Source organism: Suncus etruscus, chromosome 5 (assembly GCF_024139225.1).
Source record: "Suncus etruscus isolate mSunEtr1 chromosome 5, mSunEtr1.pri.cur, whole genome shotgun sequence".
In the NCBI taxonomy this organism is placed as follows: domain Eukaryota; kingdom Metazoa; phylum Chordata; class Mammalia; order Eulipotyphla; family Soricidae; genus Suncus; species Suncus etruscus.
The window spans coordinates 79,778,384-79,806,105 of record NC_064852.1 but is presented as its reverse complement, the minus strand read 5'-3'; the positions used below and the strand labels follow the sequence as shown (position 1 = coordinate 79,806,105).

The following is a 27,722-nucleotide window of genomic DNA, read 5'->3' as shown; positions in this document are numbered from 1 at the left end:
TATAATTATTAAAATAATTGTCTATTCTTAATTATAGACCTATCAGTACACAAATTTCCATATTTGTACCTTTAATATAACTAAGTATTGGTCAGACTGAAAACAAATGAATCCCCTTTCTGATCATACTCAGGATAGAATTACTTATAGCTCAGCACTTTAAGGAGAAAGAGATTTAGTTTAACTATCACATAGAAACAATATATCCAAAACATACAGCTGAAGTCTACTGCTATGAAGTCACTAGCCACTGTTAAAATGCACTTTCCAAGAAAAAGAGTCTCCTACACAATGAAAAAGTAATTTGCTACTAATTTTCTCTAACTTACATAACTTGTTACTTGCAAAATTTTCCTTTTGTGCCAAAAGACTATTGAGGTGATCTGGAGATAACTTTATGGAAAATCCCCTTGCAAATTTGAGAAAGTGTATTGGATCTCCACATATATTGAATATTTCTGGGAATCCCTGTCACTACAACAAAGTGTGTGAAAGTGAGGTATTAAAATGTGTGATCTGGGGCTGGAGAGATAGCATGGAGGTAAGGCATTTGCCTTGCATGCAGAAGGTCATTGGTTCAAGTCCTGGCATCCCATATGGTCTTCCGTGCCTGCCAGGAGCGATTTCTGAGCATGGAGCCAGCAGTAACCCCTGAGCACTGCTGGGTGTGACCCTAAAACCAAAAAAAAAAAAAAAAAAAAAAAGTAAAATGTGTGGTCACTAGTGCTAGTTGCACAGCCCCCAACATATATGTGTGGAAGCATCACAATCAAGTATGTCTGATTCCCCAGTCATCAATACAATTACAAAAGAAGTGGGAGAGGTAAAGAGAATTTTCAAAACTGAAATGGGTAAAGAATAACGTTAATACTAGTGTATTATTAATAGTACACATACAATGTGTTTTCTCAAGCATATTTTTTCTGAAGTTACCTATGGAATTTATGAAAATCCTGACAAACTATAGCGCAAATAGGAGGACCAGAGAAGAAATAAACAGAAAAGAGTAGTAAGTAAAAAAAATACCAAAGTAACTGCACCCACAAGCAAGGAACCACAACATTTGCCTACCTAGGAAATAATTAGAACTTTTCCTTACTATGACTCACTGATTTTCTGAGTGTTAGAGACAGTTTTTTTAGAAGTTCTACAAATAGCTCATTAATCTACTTTTTAAAAATCTACATTTTGGGGGGCCAGAGAGATAGCATGGAGGTTTGCATGCACAAGGACGGTGGTTCAAAAACCGGCATCCCCCTATTGTCCCTGTGCGTGCCAGGAGCGATTTCTGAGGACAGAGCCAGGAGTAACCCCTGAGTGCTTCTGGGTGTGACCCAAAACCAAACCAAAAGAAAACAAACAAAAACAAAATCTACATTTTGGGGGAGGTGTAGGTTTTTGTTGGTGGTGGTGGTTTTTGGGCCACACCCAGTGATTCTAAGGGCTTAACCTTGGCTATGTGCTCAGAGATTGCTCCTGGCAAGGGAGACCATATGGGACTTAGGGATTGAACCTAAGTCCTTACTGGGTCAGATGCATGCAAGGCAAATGCCTTACAGCTGTGCTATTCTACAGCCCCTCAAATATCTACATTTTTAAATAAGTAAGTGTTCTTATTATTTTTATAATGTAAGTGAAATTTTATTTTAGCTATGAAGATGTTTTACATACATTTCCCATAAATTTGCATATACATATGGGATGTAATTACTGTGATAGGATATATTTTACAAATAAATCCTGATAAATTAGTTAATTTTTGGTTAAAACAAAATCCATAATCTGAATGGTCATCAATTAGAAATTCTCTCAACTAGCAGCTGCCCTGAATAGGTAGGTCTTGAAGATAAGCTTTTTAGCATTATTTGAAAAAAGATAACCACGATTAAAACACTGGGAGGGTAGTTCATACGTAGAGTCATTAAAGTATTTCAAAGAAAGAAATTCCATTAACTCAGAATTTTTTTCAGTAATAGCTTGTGCTGTGTACAGTTTCAAGTTTTAATTGCAGAAAATTTCTATTTTATCTGCATTGTACGCACTCCATAAAGTACTTTTATAGTTCTCAAACCTTAAGGATTCTTTCATTATACCTTCCCCAATTGCCCATAATTTAGCCACTTTTTTTTAAGTGTTAAATTGTTTCAATATAACAGTAAACACATATTGAAATTTCTTGTGTTAGTGCCTTTCTCCTGGCTTGGTGCAATTCCAGTCTCCTGGTTATCTATTCTCCATTCTAAAAGAACAACAAGAAAACGTACATGCTGGTGTGGATTTTAAATTAAGCAAATCATCTCTGTAGTCCTTAAGTTTATTACCGATATCCTAGAAAGCTGAAACTCTTCAGAATTTTGGCTGCAAGGTATATACTTACTCCTAAAGGTCACCATTTAGGAGTTTAATACAAATGCAGGAAACATTCAGTCAGTAGAAAGTATCCTAGGTAAATCTTTAATCTAATAGCAATTAGAACACACCCCGTCAAGAAACCGAAATAAATTCGATGGTTATGCCCAACCCAACAAAAACATAGATTTGTCTAATTGAAAATCTGAAGAGCAATGTATAGAAGTTAGCCTGCTGGGATAGAGTGGAGACAGCCTTGAACTGATGCTGCTCCTTGTTGTGTGGTATTCAGTTCAAAGTGACTATTCCCAGTCTAGATTAGGTGTGGCTGCACCACACTTTGTTTAACATATTCTGTGACTTTACAGCTCATGAATTTCAGTACAAACTAAGTTCTGACCTGATTGATAAGACAGCAGGTAGGACTCTTGCCTTGCATGTGACTAAACTAGGTTCTATTCTCAGCACATAATATGGACCCCTGAGCCTAACTGATGCCTGAGCACAGAGCTAGAAATAAGCCCTCGGAACTACTAGTTGAGGACCCAAAACAAAATAATAATGATAATTAAAAATAAATGAAATAAAATTCATGAAATGGGTAAGTGCTCAGCATGTACAGAGCTGAAATTATAAAACTATTTCACTATGGAAATGGCTGACCCTTGTGTTATCTCAATTCTTTGTGTGTTGATATTAAATCTATGATCTGTTCCCACCTGTTCTAGGTTGGCATTTTCTGTGTTTTCTTTCCTTTTTTTTTTTTTTTTTTTGGTTTTTGGGCCACACCTGGCGGTGCTCAGGGGTTATTCCTGGCTGTCTGCTCAGAAATAGCTCCTGGCAGGCACTGGGGATCATATGGGACACCGGGATTCGAACCAACCACCTTTGGTCCTGGATCGGCTGCTTGCAAGGCAAACAATGCTGTGCTATCTCTCCGGGCCCTACTTTGAACCAAGTTTTGCTCAGAAAATTAGGCTAGCCTTGCAAAGCACAAAATAAGCTATTTTTCTCCAATTGAGCAATTGAAGAAAAGTAGAGTAGGTAGATTTGTTTCTTACCCTCAAGGCTAGTCCAGTTCCTTTGTTTTCTCCTCTTTTAGGCCTTGGGATATTTCTTCCATCTATGTGAAGATTAAAATGCCTTTAAAAGCTGTTGAAAATTGTCATTTGATTTTCAAATTCACTAGGTGATATGTCATATGTTAGCCGTGATGATTAAATCATGCCGGTGAATACTCATGTTCACTCGTTTTGACATTGAAATATTAGAGCCAGAGCCCTGAGATTGCCTATGCCTGGATGAAGTGAAAACCTTTATTAGTTAGTGAGAGAAAAGGAGTATGTGGAATCAGCCAAAGCAGATTTTTCATTAATTAGGAAGCACAATAATGGTTCAACAACTAACAGGAAGCAGCAGTCAGCATGACATTAGTTCTTTGGTTGACCCCACTTGTTAATAACAGCTGTAATGAGTGTCCTTCAATCAGACGATATAATTCAGGTAAATCTGGACAATAGAAAACAAAAAACCTCTCAAATGCAATTATACTTTATTCTTCATTTTTATCTTTGGATGAGATTCTAATTTACCCCCATATTTAATGGTGGTAACTTTAGGAATCATTATGAATAAAAAGCTACCCATTAAATATACTTGTGCTACATAGAAAAATGTTCTAAATAAATAGTACTAAACATCCATTTACAAAATACATTTTTTCCTATTTACTTTAAAACATTAAAAGCAATGTAGAACAAAAACAATCCACAAAGTGGGTATGACTCTACAGAAAAGATGCAGTGAGTTTTTGTTGTATTTGCAAGTTAGAAATATAATTGTTCTTATTAACTATGAGGAAAGTGATCCATTATAGGGGCAAATATTTGATTTTTTTCATACATAGTAATATGCCTCCAAAGCTTTCTGACATATGGACATTAACACATAATCAGAGTTAGTTTTCTTTCACACCGTGATAAAACTAGATTCTTCAGATGATTCTTATAAGTGGAAATTTCAAATAGTAAAGAATTAGTTTGTTTTGAAGATAATATTAACAGTAGTTATTTTGTACAAGATGAAACGGTAAGAATTCTAGGTCAAGATTTTCTATTTTTTCATTAGCTAACAAAGACTAAGAAGATTTGAATAGATCACTCCTGACACTGTTATTATCTAAAAGGAATTAGCAGAAATTGTAATTCTGATATATGCTGCCAAGACAGCAGCTTTGGGCCTGTGTGGGTGGTTATAAAATCAGCAGTAAGATTTGAAAATGTTGAGGCCAAAAATCAAGACTAACTCATAGAATATTGGGAAAATAGCTAATGTAGAGCAATCTATATCTAACTGCAGAAAACTACAATTATAAATATGCAAAAAATGACACCATAAAAAGTATGATAATCTCTTGGGGGCCACGTTATGTATTTTTTGCTATTTATGATCATTATCATTATTATTTTTCCAAAGAACTATAGTTGGATCACATTTGTCTACCAATGTGATTTGGAGAATATCAAGGAAGAGACTGTTGAACTCTTTGCAATTCCAATGTCTGTCTCATGTTCGAGCATATCATGCATGTTGCTTACTTACTAAGAATATGTCATTATTAAGCAATTTCAAAATGTGATCTCTAAGATGGTGTAGCTAAATCACTGCTATTTAATAGAGAGCTAATGTGATGCTGGAAATTTTTGGTGTTTTCCAAAGTTGGTAACTACTAGCTACCTGGGGCAATTAAGCACTTCAGTGTGACTAAGGTAAATGCAGAATTGCCTATTGATATAAAGTAATCTAAATGTAATTTTAAGTAGCTATGTTGTATCAATATGACAGTGCTTCTTGCAAAAAATGTAAAGGGAATCACAAGTATTAGCTAGTTTAATGAGTTTACTGTTAATTAGCCTTCTCTTGTTTATAATGTCATGAATTTAAGTGGAATATAAAAATAAACTAGTATCTTATTTCAGATTAGGTATAAAGAGATATTTTTTCCACTTGCTATGATCAATCTATCCCCCATCAAAAGTCATTGACTATCACAGCAGAATCTAATAAAGAAATAATAAAATGCACAGGTCTATTAAAATCCTGCATTTATCAGGTATTTGGGGGATATCTGTGAGGTGCTCTTTAGTGAGTGGGGAAATAGGCATATACCCTGTGGATCTCTCCACCTTTTATCCTGTCTGTAGTAAAGGGTAACTCCTAGTAGTACTTGGGAACTATATGTAGTGATACGGATTGAACCCATTCACTGCATGCATCTAATCCATTATACTATCTCTGGCTCTGAGCATATGTATCTTAAACACACAAAATTTGAAGTTCCCTTATTACTTGTCTAGAAGCTTTAAAGAACATATGATAGGTTTTGTAACTGTTGCTATCATATTTGTCAAAGGAACAATGATGTGCTCAGTGTGTGAAGATGTTGAAGAATATAGGAGTGTCTCTGTATTTGCATTGCGAATTTGTAAATTTTTTCAGTCATTCTACACAAAACCAGTAATATCTCTGCTTCTTGCTTATCTTAGTATCATTTATTACTAGCCCTTATTATAAATATTATAAACACTTTTCTTAGCTCCTGCATGCTTTTGAGGAAACTATTCCTATGTTAACTGTATCTTTTTATTTGTACAACAGAACCTGTACTTACTGAGTGTTTTAAAACAGACCGTTGGGAGGCAGACGATTAGTTGAGCATTCTACTAAAGGCACTTGTCTTGTACATAGCAAACCTACTTAGATCCTCACTAACATGTAAGTTGTCCTTAGTACCTTCAGGAATGATCCCTGAGTAAAGAACCAGGAGTAAGATCTGACCACTGCTTGGTGTGACCCAAAACCAAACATTTAAAAATGATAGTGCTGCAATAAGTAAAGAAATGTAAAAAGGCTCAAGAATAAATACATAGTAAGTAAAATAGAATATATTAAAGGGATCCTTAATAAAAACAAGATTAATTTAAATAAATGAGTAAACATAACAAAAATCAATTAAACATCTCACTAAATACTGAAAAAAATTCTGAGGGATTAAGGTGTTATATGAAATGACAACAAATAGGACAATATTATATGTATGCATCGAGAAATCCTGTGAAATATTGAATAAAGCAATCATTCAGATCATGATTTATAGTAGTATATGTTAAAAAGAATCTTTCCATTTTTTTCTGTCTTGTGGATGAATTATAAACCAGCGTTATGAAAAATATTTTATAAACAAAATAAAAATGAAGTATGTAAAGTAAGAAATGCTTTGACTATAGGACTTGTTTTAATCTCTGAGTAGATCACATGTAATTATTCAGCATTAGTGCTATGATTTCACCCAAATTTATGTCTTATTTCTAAATGAAAATTTTTTTATTTTTGTTTTTGTTTTTAAGCCACACCCAGTGACACTCAGGGGTTACTTACTACTGGCTCGATGCTAAGAAATAGCTCCTGACTTGGGGGACCATTTGGGACGCTGGGGGATCCAACCCCAGTCTGTCCTAGGTCAGCCTCATGCAAGGCAAACACTACTTCGCCACCGCTCTAGCCCCTAAATAATAATATCTTATAGAACTAACTAAAAATTATTTTTAAATGTGTAAAGCATTAATGTTACTCCAAATATGTTAAAATTCTAAATTAGTAGTAAACTGGAAATAGCAAAGGTTAATATAGTTACAGTATAGTTTTTATTATCAAAATATTAATCACAGTATGTATTTGAACTTTTCAAAGGTGTTATAATATGTTTACTTGCTTTGTCTTTTACTTTCTTGCCTCAAATGTGACAATTGTTTTTATATATATATATATATATATATATTTGCGTTTGTTTTTGTTTTTGGGTCACACCCGGTGGTGCTCAGGGGTTACTCCTGGCTGTCTGCTCAGAAATAGCTCCTGGCAGGCACGGGGGACCATATGGGACACCGGGATTCGAACCAACCACCTTTGGTCCTTGGATCGGCTGCTTGCAAGGCAAACGCCGCTGTGCTATCTCTCGGGGCCCACGTGTTTATATTTGATTTTGGCCAAATTCAATATTTTTTTCCTTCATGGTTCTGGGTTTTCCACTTTATTTAAGAATTCTTTGCCTCCTTTTCTTCCAGTTGATTATAAAAACATTTCCTTTGTTTTATTTAGCATTATATTTTAACTCATATAAATTTATATATTTCCATACTATACTGAAGAAAATCTATTTTTACTTAATTTTACATGCACAGCATGTTATTAGAAATGCATTTTTTCCAAAAAATGCTATATGTTATTTAGCGAAGTTATGTTAATATGTAGTTATTTTTCTTGAGTGCTGTTAATTTTCATTAATGTGCTTGTCTACTCAACATCCCTGTTTGCAATACTATAGACTAAAGTTTAATCAATAAACCACTCATTGAACATTGATGATTTTAAGCATCTCTATTGTTTTGTTTTGTTTTGGGCCACACCCAGTGGCTCTCGGATTACTCCTGGCTATGTGCACAGAAATCACTTCTTACAGGCTAAGTGGACCTGGATCAAACCTGGGTCAGCTGCTTGCAATACAAACACAAACACCCTATTTGTTGTGCTATTATTGATCTGAGCCCAAGGATTTCTATTTTTATATGTATTTTTAAATATACATTTATTCAAAATACATGTGCTTTCTTCAGCACACATTTACCAGAGTGATTTATTCTAAAATAGAATATTGATGATACTATTGGAATTGTTTTTAACATTTAAATTTAGAATCAGAGACAGATGTTAAGGAACTTTCCTTGTATGTGCCTGACGTGGGCCACAGGAAAATCCTGAAGCACAGAGTAAATTTCTCCAGAGCTCCACTGCTATCATGAGAATTTAAAATAAATAAAGTAACTGTGCAAAAATTAACTTGATAAAAATTGATATCTGTCAAATATGAATTTTAAAACAATAGAATTCAATTGATATGTATGCTGATTATACTCCTTTTAGCACTGTATATTTTATAAATCAGCATTTTTCTTCATCTAGTTTTCAATATTTTAATTTATTAACAAGGATTTTGTTAATATTTATTGCTGCTATTTTGATTGATATGATTTTCTCATTAAATTTTCTAATTGAGTGCCTACTTTACTAAAAAAATAGCTATTGGATTGAAAGGTCCTCAGTAAGTTTTATAAACAAATCTTAAATGCTGAATACTCAGTTTTCTGAGAAGCTAGATAATTCTAATTCCACAAGCTGAAGATTTCTGGCAAAATGTGAAAAGACTGACCAGTTTCCCCAGAAATGTAAAAGAAACCACATACTGAGGAATATCTCAAATTCTCTGAAGGACCTCACTCACTCATTCAGTAAATTCTTTTGTTTTTATTATATCCTATGCTATTAGACTTTGATCATTCAAGCTGCAGTCATGCAGTAACTCAGTGGTGTTGCTTATGTCAAATCCTCCTCTTCGGTGCCACATAGAGTAGGATTATTTTATTCTAGATTTTTAGAGAAATAGTACAGTGCAACAATCAAATTTCTCTCAGCCTATACCCCAGGTATTCCTATATTGTTCATTTCATTGTTTTTGGGCTTTGCATTGTGATTCACAATTATTCATTGTTGAGTTCTAGATATACGATGTTTTAGCACCAGTACCACCACCACGGTCGACCTACCTCCATTAATGTTCCCAGAGTCATCCCTACATCCTTTCCCCACTCCTTGCCCCATTCTTCCATTGTAATAGACACCTTTCTAAATTTTGTTTATAAAATTTGGGTTACATGACTTCAATTTTGTTGACTCTGTAGTTTGGATATTTATTTTTTTCTCTTTCATAACTCCACTAGTGTAACTGAATGCCCTTACACATTGTCCCCTATTTTTCACATCTGACTTTCTCCCCCACCCTCACACACACACTCTATTTCTTTCCTTCTCCTCACTATATTCAGGCATCAAGAGTATTCTTGATCAACTCATGTAAACCATTGCATTCCCTCATGCAGTCATTCTAAATATCACATATAAATGATATCATCCTCTATGTTTCTTCTAGCTTATTTCACTTAATATGAATATCTTCCCATTCAATCTGTGCTGCAGCAAATTACATGTGTGCCTTAATACATCTATGTAGATTCCATTGTATATAAATATATATATATATATATAGATTGATTTATAAACCCAACGATGCTCAGGGGTTACTTCTGACTCTGTGCTCAGAAGTTATTCCTGGCAGGGTCCGAGAACCATATGAGATGCCAGGGATCAAGCCTGGTTCCTTTATGTGCAAGGCAAACTCCCTACCCACTGTGATATCACTCTGACCACAATTTTGTATATATATACAGACACAATATCTTCATGATCCACTCATCATTTGTTGTACATCTAAGTTGATTTCAACTCTTAACGATTGTATTGGGTATTGCAATAAATAGTAGTGTGCATATGTTTGTTTTTTTTTTGAATGAATGATTTCCTGTCTTGGGAATTTATAGCCCAAAGTGGATTTGACATTTGACATCTGACAGCTCAATTCTGAGTTTACTGTTCACCCAAGGTTAAACCTGACAATATTCCCACCAGCAGTGATGAGAATTTCTTATTTTTATACAGGTGTTAACAATACCACGTTTTAAATGAATGATCAATAATATTGACTATGATTATAGATTGAGTTTATCTACACAAAGATTGTACAAAAATTGTAGCATGCATTCTATAATTCAAAGAATTATAAAACTAATTTCAATTTAGAAATGATCGATTTCTTATATAACACCAATCTATTAGCTACAAACCACTTGAATACACTTGTCAGTGTCTTATTTTCATAAGGAGATTAAACTTTGAACCTCAATTACAGCAAAATATGTTTATTATTTAATTTCCTTATTTTTGCTTTTTGTTTTTCTGGGAATATGAACAGAAATGATTATTCTTAGGAAATTTATAATCTAAGTTATGAAAAAATAAAATTAGAATCAGACAAATATATTTACATGAATATAAATAGAAGGCTTTATTATTAGATTCTAAAAGTCTAAATATTAAAACAACAGCTTTTATTTAATTTAATAAAAGAAAAACAGCTTTCATTTCTTTCTTTTTTTTTTTTTTAAATATGGAACGCTTCACGAATTTGCGTGTCATCCTTGCGCAGGGGCCATGCTAATCTTCTCTGTATCGTTCCAATTTTAGTATATGTGCTGCCGAAGCGAGCACTCATTTCTTTTAATAAAAAATAAAATTTAGGGGCTGGAGCAGTGGCGCAAGCCCTAGGGTGTCTGCCTTGCGCGAGATAGCCTAGGACGAACCTTGGTTTGATCCCCCAGCATCCCATATGGTCCCCGCAAACCAACCCCAGGGCACATATCCAGGAGTAACCCCTGAGCATCACCAGGTGTGACTCAAAAATAAGAAATTTAAATTAAGTGAAAAAATCAAGTTTCCTTTTATACACAGGTATTCAGCTATATATATCTTGTGTTAAGAATATATTAATTTAACCTCATTTTATATATGTAAGCTTTGAAGAACCTGTTTGATAATACTACTATTATTAGACTCAAAGAACACTCTGTTTTATTTATTCTACCATAATCAGGTATTATAATATTTTCTCTTCTCTTGCTGATTCACTCAGTTAAGCCTTAATATCAAGTGAATGAGTGGTGTTGACCCACTTTTCATACTCCCTTCCTTGATGTTTTATATGAATGCAGAACTGATCACTCTCATCAGCATGGCATAACTCCATGAGCAGTCAACACAGGAATGTTGTATATTTGATAACTATAAGAATGACAGTTCATTTTTTTCAAGAGTTTAATTTAGGCCTTTCTGCAGCTTCTAAAAAAAGTGAAAGAATGAATAGAACAGAATGTTCTCATTTTTCAGAAATAGAATAGCAAACTATTAATCAAGAGAGAAATTAGACAGAATATTCTTTTAAAAGATTCACATAAGAAGTGGCAAGAGGAAAATACTTTTTAATAGCAGTTCCATATTTTGGTATTTTGGTGACTTGTCTGATAATAAAGATACTTTTGCTTTGCCTATAAATAATGATGATATAGAGAAAATGCAAACTGATTAGAAATTTCAACTAAATAAATGGTCTTGCTAAAAATAAATTAACTGGGTCTAGAGATGTAGCTCTAAGAGCTGAGCACATGGTATCTATACAGGAGGTATAGGTTTGATTCCTACAACTTCTTGGTTCCTCTGATAATTGCTAGGACTAACCCCAAACACAGAGGCAGGAGAGTCTCCAGAATTATCAGGCATGGCCCCCAAATAAAAATAAAACAAATAAAACACTTAGATATAATAGTTACTGATAATGTTGTACAATTGATATTTTATGTAAAAATAAGGTTTTATGTAAAGTCTCAGTCTCTGGAGAAATTATTTGCTATTTAATTTTTATATATTGACATTTATTCTATGACTTTTAGTACATATACCCATTGGCAATGATACTAAATATGTGATTATTTAATTGACTTAAAATATATGAGTTAAATATATTTTAGAATATTAACTCAGTGAGATTTTATATAGCCATATGTAGTATATAGTCAGTTATTAAGACACAGTATTACACAATTATTTTCAAAATCTTGGAGAGGCATATGGAGGGGAATAAAAAGTAGGGAAAAGTTCCAGATCTTTTCCTCTTTTGAATTACAAAATAAATAATCTCTTAAATTCCCAAGCGTAGTAGAGCAAAGAAGTGCTATGCACTAAGCAGTGATCTGCATAATTTAGATTAGTAACAGCATGAGCATACCCTAAGTATTCCATTATATAATAGATCTGAAGCAGAGGGAAAAAAAATCACCAAAAAAATTATAGAATTGTATCTACAGCAGTACTATTTGCAAATTAGGAATTGTCTGTAGGAGGAACTAAGAAAAAGATGGTAAATAAAATGTTACTCAATGTGTGGATATTGAAGAGGAAAAAAAATGGGTAACTTAAGTGGTGAAAAACTGAAAAAAAAAAAAAGGATCAGATAATTTCTGTTTAGAATAAAAATGTATCCCAAAAGCTTGAAGACCTTGACAGATCTGTCTTAATATGTAAATTTTAACTACAGTCTATATGCTAAGGCATTAAAAGTTTCCTATATATTATTAGAGAACTAGGGAATTTTTGTTAATAATATTTGAAGGCAAGATATTTTATGATTTTTGACATCTGGGAAAATAAGGAAAATTAAAAATGAAAGAGATTTTAACATTTATCTAGTTACCTACATACTTATGTATACATATATAGAGAAATAGACACAAGCTGAGTAATACTTAATCACTAAGAAATAAATAATAAGGATCCCTAAAACTTTATAAAACTATATAACTGATAAATTTTTAAAATGCTGTAAAGTAAAATAAAATTTTAATGTTCAATGTAAGCTATAAATCTAGGTAACCTGGGAAACTATATTTATATGCATGAAATATTGGAATAAAGATAATTTTTATAGAAACCAAGACATAATTGTCAGTGGTCAAAGAAGATAAACCAAAGAGATTGCGTTATCCTATAACCATTAACAGGTATCTAAAGAAAGGGGAAATATACATTTAAAATCATCAATAAATGCATGAATTTGCATAACTTAAAATTTCTTGTCCAATTTAATTATAAGAAGAGACATTACAGATCATGCAAACTAACATCTTCACTGAGTATCTAACTTAAATGCTAATACATATTCTATCTATATTTATCTATCTATACATTTTTCATTATTATTGTAAAGAGAACCAGCCAAGGAAAGATAGAATATATATTGACAGAATGATTCAATGCAAGATCAGAGTACAAACATGCAGTTAATTTGGATTGGAATATAAGCAGCCCTGGTCTTTGTACTCAGTAATATATAGTTCAGCAGTTTACATAAAATAAATTATGGTAAAATTTCCAAGGTACAAATATATATTTGCATAATACAAAAGGCCTAAATAACCATCTTTAATTCATACATTTGTCCAAATTCTATGTCTTTTTTAAAAATAAAAAAGGTTAAATAAAATTCCAATAATACGTTAAAAAATAGATAGCTAAACTGCATGCCCTGGAATAAAACAAGTTTAATTACTGTGATATATCCTCTAGGATATAAAGATTAATTTTCAATTCTCAACAAGTCTTTACTTGTCAGCCAACACTTAAGAGTAAAGAGAATTATTTCATCAAGTTAGGGATTTGTATTGGCTTATCTAACAAGCTGATCCCATTGGGAGAATGACTTATTGTCTTGTCTTGTTTTCAACATGTATTGGCACAGAAAACATCAATAGATCAACTGTCATTTATCATTGATTTTGGAGTGATTCTAGGAAGATTAAGGGAAAGGATTATTTTTTTTTAGCTGGAGATGTGGAGCATATTGAGAATACTGAGTCAAATCTCTCACTCTACTGTTGTTTTATATTAGGACGAATTATTACATATTTCATGAATTTTCCTCAAAACTTTCCACTATTGCCTTTTTATTTATACTTAACTACCTATAATAGAGACTCAGGTAAAGAGTTTGCTATTTTCTAATTTATTCCAATTCTTTCAGTAATGTGTTTCTAGACCTTGTTGGAGATATAATAAGGTAAAGTGTCTCACATTTATTAAAGTGAATTAAAATTATATCTCCCTAAGATACTGAGTTCAAATTTGTTAGTAGTCCAGTTTCAGTCATACAAATGTTCCAATCCCCATCCCTTCACCAATGTTCATTTGTTACCATCAGTTTCCCAGAAATTCTGTCAATAATGTATCCATAGCCTTTGTTGGACATAAGGTAATAATATAAATATATCACACAATTATTATTTTAATTTATTTGAATATCCATGAGGCTTAGTTACATTGTTGTTCATTAATAATGCATTTCTGTTAAACAATGTCTAACACCAATCCCTTCACCTATGCACATTTCCCACCACTAATGTTCCTAGTTTGCTTCCCACCTTTCCCTCTGACCTCCCTATACCTCTATGGCAGACACTTTTCTTCTCTCTTTCTCTTTCTCTCTCTCACCCCCTTTACCCTTTAAACATTGGTTTGCTATATGGCTACTGAAGGGGTATTATGCATATCACTTTACCTCTTTCAACACCCAGTTCTGTTCCAAAGTAATCATTCTCGAGTATTATTGTCATAGAGATTCCTTCTCTGTCTTAACTGCACTTGCAAGCCTCCTACCATGAATCAGTAATCCTGCTTCTTACCTCTATTGTCTTTGGGTATTATTAATATACTATCTTTTGTTTTTATATTCCACAAATGAATGTGATCATTCTATCCCTCTCTGATTCATTTTGCTTAACATAATACTCCATAAACCCGCATATAATCAAATTTCATGACTTCATTTATCTTAATGGCTGTGTATGAATTCCATTTGTAGAAGTATCACAGTTTCTTAATCCACTCATTTATTCTCTGGCACTTGGGTTGTTTCCAGATTCTGGCTATTGTGAATTATGCTGCAATGAACATAGGAATTCTAGTGCTTTTCCTGCGTTGTGTGTTCGGGTCCCTAGAATATATTCCCAGAATATGTATGACCTAGCGATAGTGCTTAATTTACTTACTCCTGTTAGTAATTCTCTTACCAACCAGAATTTTAGCAAATGTTTGGTAAAGAATGAATCAAAGCACACAGGCTGGTGTAATGTTTTGTAATATAGCTCTTTGGATATCTGTTTAATTAATCTGTTTTAAGATAATGAAATTAATTTTCTATTTTGGACAATTTTCCAGTTATTTTAGTGCATATAAAAGAGAATCTGTGCTGGAGAGACTTTCAGGGCTGGAGTATATTATATTCATGCACAAGGTCCCACAAAATAATTACCTACGGGATTCTTAGGTCTGAGGAATCCCCTAAACTCCATCTCCCAGAGCAGTGAAGCTCTACTGACTTCCTGACCTTCGATAGAGCAGCATCTCATTGCTGAACCCGAGATTGAAACATGCTTAATATTCATGGTTCAAACCCAACTATCTTAGGAAATGACCCCAAGACCACCTGAGCATTTGTGGAATGCCGCCCTCCAAAACTTTTTGGAAAAAAATAAGGCTACTTATTTAACTACTTCAGTTTATTTAAGGGAATATCCAGGTGTTTCATCAATCCACTAACTTGTAGAATATTTTGCATATAATAAATAATGAAACCCAAAAATACAAAGAAGTTTTAAAACAAATATAGTGATTTGTAAAAGATTAGAATTGAAGGTGTGATAGATTATTTTATTTTCGTACCATATTTTTGTTTTTGTTTTTGGGTCTCATGCAGCAGTGCTCAGGGGTTACTCCTGGCTCTATGCTCATAAATCCCTCTTGGCAGGCTTAGGACCATATGGGATGCTGGGATTTGAACCACAGTTCTTTTGCATGCAAGGCAAATGCCCCACTTCCATGCTATCTCTCTGGCCCCATAACATAATTTTTCTTCCAAATAATTTTTGAGGGTATTTTGACTGATAATTTCTTTTTATGCACATATTTAAATTAAAACTATGGGGTATTTTGGTGGATATATACTCTAAAATGACCTTTCAGATGCAAAAAACATAATTATAGATTAGGAAAAATTTTACTTGGCTCTCATAGCATTCATCTGATAGAAAATAAGGCTACAGAAGCATACACATTAATTTAATATACTTTATGTGACATGAAAGACTTCATTGGAAATGAAAGCCAGTCATATTTGGGTGTTTGTACAAACTGTGATGTAAGTATAATGTTATGGAGAGTGGTGACAAGAAAAGAATGAATTTAAGTGCAGGGTCAGGAGTGACAGTATCATGGGTAGGGTGCTAACCTTGCACATCGTCAACAAAATTTAATCACCAGCATCCCATATGTTTCCTTCAAAACCCATCAGAAGTAATTATTGAGTGCAGACTTAGGTGTAACCTGAACATTTTGGATATAGCCAAAAACAAAACAAACAAATAAAAAACCAAAATAGTTAAATTTGGTAGAGGTAAGCTGGGTGGTTATTAAAGGGCAGCAAGCAACTATGGCCCATTTATTTTTTGAGATGTGTGCCCTTTTCTCCAAAAAGGACACTCTTACAAGAGGACTTGATTCATAAGGAAAATCACCACATCCTTCCTGAAAAAAAATTTCTAAAATAGGATCAGCATGAAATAATCACCAGACCAAGGTGTAATATTTTAAGATCCCATGTCCCAGACTGCATATTTAATCAAATGCTTTTAGTCTTCTAGTTTCTGATTATACTGCTTCAAACAGGAAAGGGCATCTTTCATATGAAAATTATAGTTTTAAGAAAATTAAATAGTAAGGGAAATAGGTAAATATATGATAAGTGGCATAATATTTTACTGTCACTGTATTATATTTTCTAACAGAAATATTATAAACCATTTTCCTTAATTAATCTCAGATCAGGATAAACTGGAAATCTCTATACTTGGAAAAGTTTGATTATAAAATGACAATTTTTAAATTACATAAACATGTTAAAAGTCTCTCTAAATTTTAATCTTGTGATTCTCATAATTAAATTATATGTACATTTAAGGAGAAAAAAGTAACAGGAACTTATTTCTAAATGGGATATCATTTCATCATAGTAGAAAGATTTTTTCTCTAATTTTTAATGGATTTTAGATGTATCTAAGGTACAATAATAAATTAGAAATGAATCACCTGAAATTTCAAATATTTTTAGTTTTGTGCATGAATGACATATTGACTCCATTACAAACATTTACTTTGTTTACGATCAAAAATATTTAAAACATTGTGATTTACAAAGTTATTCATAGTTGGGTTTTAGATATACTACATTTCAGAACAGTCTCACCACCAGTGTCAACCTCCCTTAACCAATGTTCCCAGAGTGTATCCCATGCCACCACCTCCTGTCAAAGTCAATGAAACATTTACTCTTAAGAGGAGCTGTCAGGCAAGCATTTCCTGAAAATATTCTGTACCCAGATGAGATTAATGCTGTGTGATTCTTTTTGTAGATTTGTTGGTATTTTTCTTAGCTTTGCATTCTTTTATCATCTGACAAAATGGAACCTTTTTTGGACATCAGAGGCTTTGATTTTTCTTAATATTTAAAGCAGAGAACCTACAGTGGTTCTTTTTCATCTTGACTTCTCCAATCACATTGTTAACGAACTCGCTAGCACTCAAATCAACTGCTGCTCAGACTTCTTCACCTCATAAAAAATTGACTTACTACATGGAGAGCCAGGAAAATACCTTTTTAAAAAAATTAAAAGAATAACACCACAACATGCACTAATAGAAAGCCAGGCTTTAAGAATAGATGGAATTATTATGTTTCTTTTTTTAGAGTGAATCTAAATTATGAGCTTTGAAAATAAAAACACAAAATTTAGAAAAATTTGGAATAAAAAGCCATTCCTGGCCTAGTGGTACTCAATCAGAATCTTGGACATTTAAAAAACAGTCTGCCTGATTTTCACTCTAGTAACATTCTGTATTTGAAGGAAGTTTATCAAGCCAAAGTATTTGAAACTCCTATCAGCAATATTTCTATCTTTAATTTAGCCACATCTAATTTAGTGTTAAATAGGAATCATTTTGTTAATTGCTCAACATCTTACTTATTAGCAATCTAGGAAAGCTGTATATTCTGCCACTGTATTTAAAGTCTGGGTCATTTATATATTATTGCAAGTATACTCATAATTATAATTGCATTCATAAACAGTTTTCTACAGCTTAGATTTATTTTGCTGATCAGTCTTTTAAGAAAATATAATAAAGCAACTGAAGAGTTTAATCACCACATTCTTTTACTACCTTGTCAATAACTAAAATGACTCTAAATTACGTTGTGTTTTACAGCTGCATAAATTATAAGTACAATAAAAGTAACAATTGATAGATAAAACCTTTTGTTTATATAGAGGAGTAATATGATTCTTTAGGTTAGGAGTATGACTTTGCTTAGATACCTAACATTTGAGAATCCTTATAAATTTTTAAAGCTTTGAGAGAATCTAACAAAAATTGTACAAGTCATTGTAACCACTGAGGCAAATCCGACTAGTTTTAAGTTATTGAGTCCTTTGAGTGGTATATTTTTAATATCTTTTTCTTTATAGTCAGCAGGGGAAAGCTTGTTTGCTTACAGTTAACTTGTTTGTGGCAATGTTTGAAGAGATTAGTAAGAAAACAGAAATACATAGTAGTTAAACATGGATCAGATGGGAGGAACAATGGCTTTCTATGCTTACTAGAATCTTTCTGGAAAATGTCTTCCTGGTTGCCTAATACTTATGCCAGGAAATACTAGTATTTTCTAATGGAGTAAGAGCAAGTGGTAGGAGAAACCAAAAGCCATAAGTGATTTGCTTTGAGATAGTCATGACACATAACTTGAAATTCTGAAAATCTAAAATGGAAAATCTTGTAAATATGTAAGAGAACAGCAGACTAATGGTTTAAACTAAGTTTAAACTGGTTTAAACTTGTAATTTTTAACTCTTCTTTAAAGAAAGTTGTTATAAGTGTATACTTAAACATGAGTGTTTCAAATATACAAATAAGATTCAATAATGTAACAAACCATTTGAAACTGCTATTCAACTGATGAAATTTAGTGGTACACAAGAGCTCAAGAATCTTCTCCAATGGCATTTTCTTTCTAACATCAAGAAAGTAGAGGCTCTTCTGAATTTGTGTTTATCAATCCATACATAAATTTTTAATTTCATTAAAATATTTATATTTCTCAAAAATCATCATTCTATCCTATGAAAAATTATAGGGGTCAGAGAAATCATTGGGGTCTAGTGCTTGCCTTACATTAGTTGACCTAGGTTTAATCTCTGGCAATCCATTTGGTCCCTTCAACACTGTCAGGAGTTATCCCTAAGTGCAAAGCCAGGAATAAGCTCTAAGAATAGAGTATAATCCAAAACCAAAGTTAATAATGATGATAATAATAAATTATAACAGAAAATATATTATGAAAATTTCTTATTCTACTGAATAATGTACTTCTAAATATTCATCCATTCTGATATAATTACTTCTAGTTATTTTATTCACATCACGATTACTACAGGCTTATAAATATTCTATTATTTAATTATTCTTTGAATGAAAGTATTTAAATAGAACTTTTGTATATGCTATTTATTATAAGCACTATTTTAGTGATTAGTCTGCTAACTTAATTATGATGAATGTGTCTAATACATTTTATATAGCACTGCCATTTGAAGTTGACTACTCTTAGTCAATAAGCTACTTGTCTGTGAAGAAGGAAGTACAATAAATGAGAACATTTTGTAAAAATATACTTCCAGCTATATGACATTTTAAAGCATGTAACTGTTGAAAAATTATTATTCTTCAAAGAGATACTCATTTCAGATTTGGGGTTTGTTTGTTTTGTTTTTGGGGGTTTGGGCCACACTTGATGATGATGCTCAGGGGTTACTCCTGCTATGCACTCAGAAATTGCTCCTGGCTTGGGGAACCATATGGGACTCCAGAGGATCATATCAAGGTCCTTCCTGGATCAGCCACATGCAAGGCAAATACCCTACTGCTGTGTTATCACTCTGGTCCATGGGTTTTGTTGTTGTTGTTGTTGTTGTTATTGTTTTTTAACTACAGATAGCTTAGGAAGTTTTGCTCTAATAGCTTGGGTGATAATATCTTTAAAATAGAGTTAACTTTCAGAATAGTTAAACTAATTTTACTTTGACAACAAATGCCTACGAGTTTGTTCTTTTGAGTTCCTTTAATTCTGATTTTAATTCTTGTTTTATAAACTTTCTTTTGATGGAGGAACTATTCAATTTCCTTCCCCTTTTACTATAGAAATTTAATCACTATTTCTGTTCTACCTGTGAAGCCCCTTAAAAATTTTAGGTTGTATACTCAACTATAATTGTTCCTCATGCCATACATTATTTTTTAAAACCTACATATTGCCATTTTTCTTCTTAAACAGTTAGAATTGTTATTTATATTAAGATCACTTAAATATTTATTTCAAGTACTATATTCTTTGAGATTTTTAATCTTTCTTCTGGAATAATTTTTATTGTAAGTAATTAAGATATTTAATTCTATAGTGAATTTTTTGCCCAAACTCTGGTAGTGCCAAATTCTTAGGTTTTTTTTTTAAATAAAATAATTATTATGGTATTGAAGAAACTTCTATAAAATAGCACTTATTTTTTGTTACATGGAAGACTTATTTTACTGTCTTCTGACTTTTGAGATGTTTATAGTAGTTACTCTGTTTTCCTCTGAGAAAATGTGTCATTCTCTCATTGTGTTTTTGAAATATTCGTTGTATTATTTTTTTAGTTTTACTCTGGCAAAGTCTAATTATGGACTCTTTTCTTCTGTTAACTTCTTTATTTTTAAATGTGCTGTGTTGTATAATACTGTTAATGAGGTATTTCTTTATACATAATTCCAACACCATACCCATCACCAGGATCCCTCCCTCAATGTCCCCAAGGTTCCTCCCTTTGAAATATCCTCCTGAACAAACTCAACTTTTGAATTGATTTTCTTATATTATTTCTGTGGCCCATTCTTGATACTTTGCTTTGCATCTCTATGATACACAATGATATAAATCATTTGTATTTGTCTATTGCTTTCTGAATGACACTGATTTCACTCTGTATCATATTCTTTAGTTCTGTCCATGTTGCAACAAATTACATTTTTCCTTTCCTTACAAATTTTGGGGGGGCCACACTTATGGCACTAGGGGTTACTCCTGGCTCTGTGCTCAGAAATCACTCCTGGCTCGAGAGACCATATGAGATTCTGGGATCATAACTGCATCTGTCGTAGGTCAGCTCTGTGAAAGTGAAACACTCTACCACGGTGCTACCACTTCAGCTCCATTTTTTTTGGTATAACTTTTTAATCTATTCATCCATCAATAGTTGGATGCTGGAGGTGGCTTCTGTCCTACAGCACCTGTAGGACTTCAATGAATCCACATCAGGGAGAGTGGGTTGCATGAGAGGTGGAATATAAAATAAATGATAACTACATGCATCTTGCTTATGGGGACCCAAGTCTTCTGGCATAGATGTGAGACAAGTTTAATCTTTAAGCAGGGGCTTTTATAAGGGGTAAATCCAGTCATAGGTATTGAGAAGAAAGTTTACAATCACAAAGCAAAATTTAACAGTACACAATACTTAAGCTATGGGTGTGTGCCATAAGAATTCTGAGTTACAAAGGAAAAGGTCACACAACTCAAGGCAGCTCTTAGCAAACTAATTTCAAATGCAAAATAAGGGATTTTTTAGAAGTAGAAAAAAATCTAGGAATGTGCTCTTCACTGAGATGAACTCTATTGTTTTAGAGGTCAATAAAGGAAAGAGCCAAATCCCCTATGGTGTAGTTCCCATTTTCTGACAAGAGTCAATACCCCAGTATCTGTATTCTTATGGCTATGCCATTTACTACCAGAAACTGAGGCTTTAAGGACATATTTGAAAAAGAGAAAAATTATTTCTTTGATTTTGGTTCTAAATATTATCCAGAAAATGGGTTCTTTAGTAATCTTTGGTGTTGGGGTTTCTAAAAAGAATTTGTTTGAGGTCATAGTTATGCCTGAGATTTTACAAAGGAAAGATAGTCAAATATGACAGAAAATGTAATACCAAGCATGGATTAATCTCTTCGGGAATTTCTCAACTATACATGCAGGAGAAAAAGCATCCACAACGGGCCTTTTGAGGAACCCTATGGGGGTTATTTCAGCTTTCCACACCAGGGCAATCTGGGAATACATCTGGTGGGCTGAGTTCCCCTGAAATTTATGCATAATCTGGCAGTTGGACATTCAAGTCGTTTATCTTGGCAATTGAACTAATCACTGTGATTAACATAGGTATGCCTATATACTTTTGGATTACTTTTTTTCTTGAGGATAGAGACCAAGAAGTGATATCATCAGGTACTATGAATTTATGTTCCTTTTTTTTTTTTTTTTGAGTGCTCTGCATATAGTTTGCCATATAAGCTAAAGCAGTTGAAATTCTTACCAGTGGTAGAATTTTGACATTTAACTTTATGAATCTGAATGTTCAACTGTTTTTTGGAGGGGATCACACTCTGTCAATGCTCTAGGTTTACTCTTGGCTTTGCATTTAGGCATTACTCCTATGGATGCTGAGGGCTGAGCCCTGGTTGACCATCTACAGTGCAAGTGCACTACTGACCACATTTCTCCAGATCCTGACCATTATGTTTTTTGACATCTAGATAACTTCTTTGGTTTTTGTATATTAAAAGAATGCTTTTAACCTGATATCCAATTAAATACAAATTGAAGGGCTGGAGAGACAGCACAGCAGTAGGGTGTTTGCCTTGCACACGGCCACGCCAGGACAAACAGTGGTTTGAATCCTGGCATCCCATATGGTCCCCTATGCCTACCAGGAGTGATTTCTGAGCACAGAGCCAGGAGTAACCCCTGAGTACATCCAGGTATAACCAAAAATAAATAAATAAATACACATTGAACTTTTTATTAACTTCTTTAGGTTCCTTAAGATTTTATTTTTATCTATGTATCTGTGCTAACTCCTGGTTAATTCTTGAAAAACATGTATACTAATTATCACTTCAACTTGTGGCTGAAATAGCCTGCTATTTAGGCTATTCTTTAAATTATTTTTTTTATTTTAATAAATGCTTTCTGGGGCTGGAGAAATAGTATGGAATGAGTTATTTACCTTGCACGTGACTTACTCTGGTTCAGTCCCTGAAAATTTACATGGTACTCTGAGTCCTGCCAGGAATTATCTCTGAGCACAGTCACGAGTAATCCCTGAACACTGTTGAGTGAGGCCAAAACACCGAGCAAATATTTTACTAAGTGTTTTAAAAAATTATGATTACTGAAGCCAGAATGATTATACAGCAAGTAAAGTCCTTGACATGCATGTGGATGACCCAGGTTCCATCACCAATATCTCATGTGTTTCCCCCAAGCCTAGCAGAAGTGATTCCTGAGCACAGCATCAGGAATGAGCACTGTTGGTTGTGGCAAAAAAACAAAAACATTTTTTAGATTACCTTTCATACTATATGTATATATATACACACTATACTATACTATTTTATTTTATATTGTATATATACTATATTATTTTATGGTTCAACCTATTTTTCTCTAAGCATTTGAGATACTCCATTTACATTTCATTTCAGTATTCAATTATTTGTGTTCTTTTAGAACTAATTTTAGTTAAGCACTTTATGATTTTTTTTTAATTGTGAACTTTGAGATTCATGTAGATCAGAGTTTAATTTCTGGGAATTCTGAAGTTTCATTTTCAAATGTTAGGCACATCATGAATAATGCCAATTCCTTTTGATAATTTTCTGTTGGAGTGTCTCAGAGATCATCTATCTGAAGTGCAAATTTGTGCATTAAGTCCATGTGATTGTGTGCTTATAATTCAAAAGTTTCAAGGGAAGGTTTTACTACTAAAAATCAATTCAGATAAATTAACTTTTTTTTTCAAGTCTCTTTCCTCCTGAAGGACTAATAATTTTATGGAGGCTGCCTTTGTGTTTTTCTTGATCTCTGTTCTAAGCTTGTTTTATACATAGTACTGTTATTTTATCCATCAAAGTTATAAAAAATCTTTCTTAGATAGCTAGCACAAAGGAAATTCCTTCATTTTTCACAGAATCTTATAAATGGACTCAATTCTATCAATATTCATTTCCATTTTATAGTTTCATTTTAATATCACACTCTAGTAAACTATGTGATGAGAATCAAGTATCAATAAAAAATAACATCATATTCATTTTGATCATGTGTGTCTCAGAAGAGAAACTAAATTGTGCTTTTTCTCAATCTATATAAAATGTTGTTATAGGGGCCAGAGAGATAGCTCAATGGTAGGACATTTGCCTTGCAAATGGCTGATACAGCACAGACCTTGGTTTGATCCCCAGCCAGGAGCAATTTCTGAGTCCATAGCCAAGAGTAACTCCTGAACATCACCGGGTGTGGCCCCCCCCCAAAAAATGTTGTTATAAACAAAATTACAGATATGATATTATATATTAAAAATACAGAATATCGGGCCCGGAGAGATAGCACAGCGGCGTTTGCCTTGCAAGCAGCCGATCCAGGACCAAAGGTGGTTGTTTCGAATCCCGGTGTCCCATATGGTCCCCGGTGCCTGCCAGGAGTTATTTCTGAGCAAACAGCCAGGAGTAATCCCTGAGCACCGCCGGGTGTGGCCCAACCAAAAAAAAAAAATACAGAATATCACTTATATGTGGCATTTAGAAGAAATTTAATGGTTTAAATGGGAGTTATCTCGAATACACTTGGCCTCAGAGTATAGCGAAGAAAAAGAAAGAAACTGAATGGAGGAGGAGAAACACAAATATGAAAGGTTGGGGGCACAGGCCCCAGTGGTCTCAGGTGCATTGGTTGAGATTAAACACACACACACATACACACACACACACACACACACACACACACAATATAATATCCAAGCCAAAGTCAACAAGAATGGAATCAAGAGACCCAAACTCTAACAATCTAGAGGACGGGCCTTTATAGTGGCAGTCTGGGAGGTTAGGAGACAAAGGGTGGTGATATGGGATACACTCTGGGTATTTTGGTTAAAGGAGGTCGGTCGACTCTGGTAGTGGGATTGGCCCTGATTCATTATATGTCTGAAACCTAACTATGAAGGACTTGTAAATCACAATGATTTCAATAAAATAAAAAAGCAAAGTTGTGAATTTTAATAATTTAATTTAATAATTTAAATATTTTAATAATTTAAGTTTAATTAAGTACATATTATAATATACCTCATACCCAAGTGTGAAAAACTCTTATTTTTATCCCATTAGTAAAGCTAATTTTCTCCCTAACCTCAAATATATGTCATTTATGTAATTTTAGACTGATGTGTCAACCATCCAATTATTTTATTTTTTAGATCAGCTGCTTTAATTAGTCCCTTTAACAAGTTTCACTCTCTAAGAGGTCAATCAACTTCTAAGTTGGCATCAGAGCAATTGAATGACAATTGTATCTAACACAAACCATCTCAGCAAAAGCCACAATCTAAAAGTGTGAGTCTGTTTGATTACACATGTCACTAGACAAGATCGCTTTCTCACTTGAACTTTGACCTATTATAGATTTCAGATAATAAATCAGGTCACTAGACGTCTAGATTATGTCTTTTTTAATGATTACAAAAATTAAGCCACAAGATCATTTTTTCAGGGGCTGGCGAGGTGGCGCTAGAGGTAAGGTGTCAGCCTTGCAAGCACTAGCCAAGGAAAGGACCACGGTTCGATCCCCCAGCGTCCCATATGGTTCCCCCCAAGCTAGGGGCAATTTCTGAGCGCATAGGCAGGAGTAACCCCTGAGCATCAAATGGGTGTGGCCAAAAAAAACAAAACAAAACGATCATTTTTTCAGTTTTGTGCCTATAGGTTTTGTTTTATATGTTTTATTGTTCACAAGTAAAGAACTTGTTGGCGTGTGTGGGTTTTATTTTTCAGAGTTATTATTATAAATGAAATATGTAGCTGTCTTTTGCTTCATTTATTCAGGACCTTCCTATTTTGATTTCTGAATTTGACTTTCAAATATCCAATATTTTGTTTTCTGAGTTTGATTTCCAAATATTTTATTTCACATATTTCTCCTTTCTTTCTCTCTTTCCTCCTCCTCTTTCTAGTCCTTCTCATTTAACACTCTCTAGAACTAGTCTAATTTCTTACCATGTTTCTCTACCCTGAGATAAAGGAGAAAATTAAATAACTAAATGATTACTTAGTTATCATGGAGAAGTTTAAGCAACTAAGTAACTACTGCTCTAACTACTCTAATATACTGTCTATTTTCTTATTTTTGTTCTGTTCCACAGATGAGTATATTAATCTGATATTTGTCTTTCTCCTTCTGATTTAATTTACTTAATATGATACCCTCCAACTTGATCTACACTGCAGATTATATGACTTCATTATTTTCATAATTGTATAGTATTTTATTGCATATGTGTTTCACAAATTTTGATCCACTCATGGCAATTGGACATTTTTTTTATCCTGGTTAATGTACTTAGGATTACAATGAAACCTGATTGAAATTATATCTTTTAAATAATGTTTTTTATTCTTTAATGGTAGATGTTAAGAACCACTTATATAATATGGCTCAAAAGCAGTAAAGCCTTAACATTTACTAAACCACATCCTAAATTTTGAAAGAAGAGCACTTCATAGAAGAAATATTTCTTAAAAATTAAATGCAAAACCAAATTGTTCACTAGAGTATATGTATCAAAATATGTGTATATATTATGCATACACATATATATTTTTGTATACATGCATACATATGATTTTACAGGGAATCATTTGAAACATTCTTGCCCCATTATCCCATTTTTAAAGTTCTAGTACTATGATATACTTTCAAAAGTTAAGAACAATGATCAAGTATAACATAAAAAGTACATGTGACGCTGTCTTGTTATAATTTACAACTTTGGGTGACTAATTTCTGTTTCTTTTTTCAATTTCTAATGTTCAATTTTACTCATTTTGGTTATATAATGATGCTGGTAGGAAGAGATAGATACAGTAAGTGCAGGCATCCTATGCTCTCTCTTTACTCCAAAATAGGTTAGAATCTACATATTACTAGAGTAGGTTTACTTTGAGTCTGAATTAGACTGAATTAGACTTGGGACAGATTTAGAGAACATAACTTCCTGACAGACTTGTCCCGGCTCAGATCAGCCTCTATAACTTTAAGCACTGTAACACGCTTCCCCCGAATCGCTGCTCATTTGAAATCCTTGAACTTTCCAGAGTTACCATTAGTGTCTGCATTTCTTTGGGGAGCTGCTATTTCATACACAGTTTTCCCCTCCCTTTCCTCTACTTTCTGCCAAATTTTGCTTCAAAAGGAAGGAAAGGCACAAGAAGTTTCCTTAACTTCATTTATGCACTCTTAGCATTTTCTCCCCTAACTAACTCTCTTGCCTCTAGGCCAAAATACCTAAAATACCTTCTCAGTAAAATCCAAAAGAAATATCGATGATAAAGTTGAGCTCTAAGTGATCTCTAAGGGCCCTTTTAGATAAGTTCTGTGATGTCATATGAGGACAACAATGCAAAGGAAAAATTCAGTCTTGTTCTCAAAAAGAAAAAAAAAATTTTTAAGTATTGAAAATCCATTATGTGTGAAATACTGAGTGATAGAAGACAGAAATAATACACTTTAGACAGAAATACACACACTTTAGTGCTTGAAACTCAGTTACCTAATTAGTAGGAATAAA

At 33.2% G+C, this 27,722-nt stretch overlaps 1 protein-coding gene and 1 non-coding gene across 2 annotated transcripts in view; one reads left to right on the top strand and one right to left on the bottom strand.

Moving 5' to 3' along the window:
• Window positions 1–27,722, top strand: part of KCNH7 (potassium voltage-gated channel subfamily H member 7) — a 480,494-nt gene that overhangs the window by 199,672 nt on the left and 253,100 nt on the right. The window lies entirely within an intron of this gene.
• On the bottom strand, window positions 10,460–10,566 carry LOC126010460 (U6 spliceosomal RNA). The gene has a single exon (XR_007496489.1). It is a non-coding gene; the product is annotated as a U6 spliceosomal RNA (small nuclear RNA).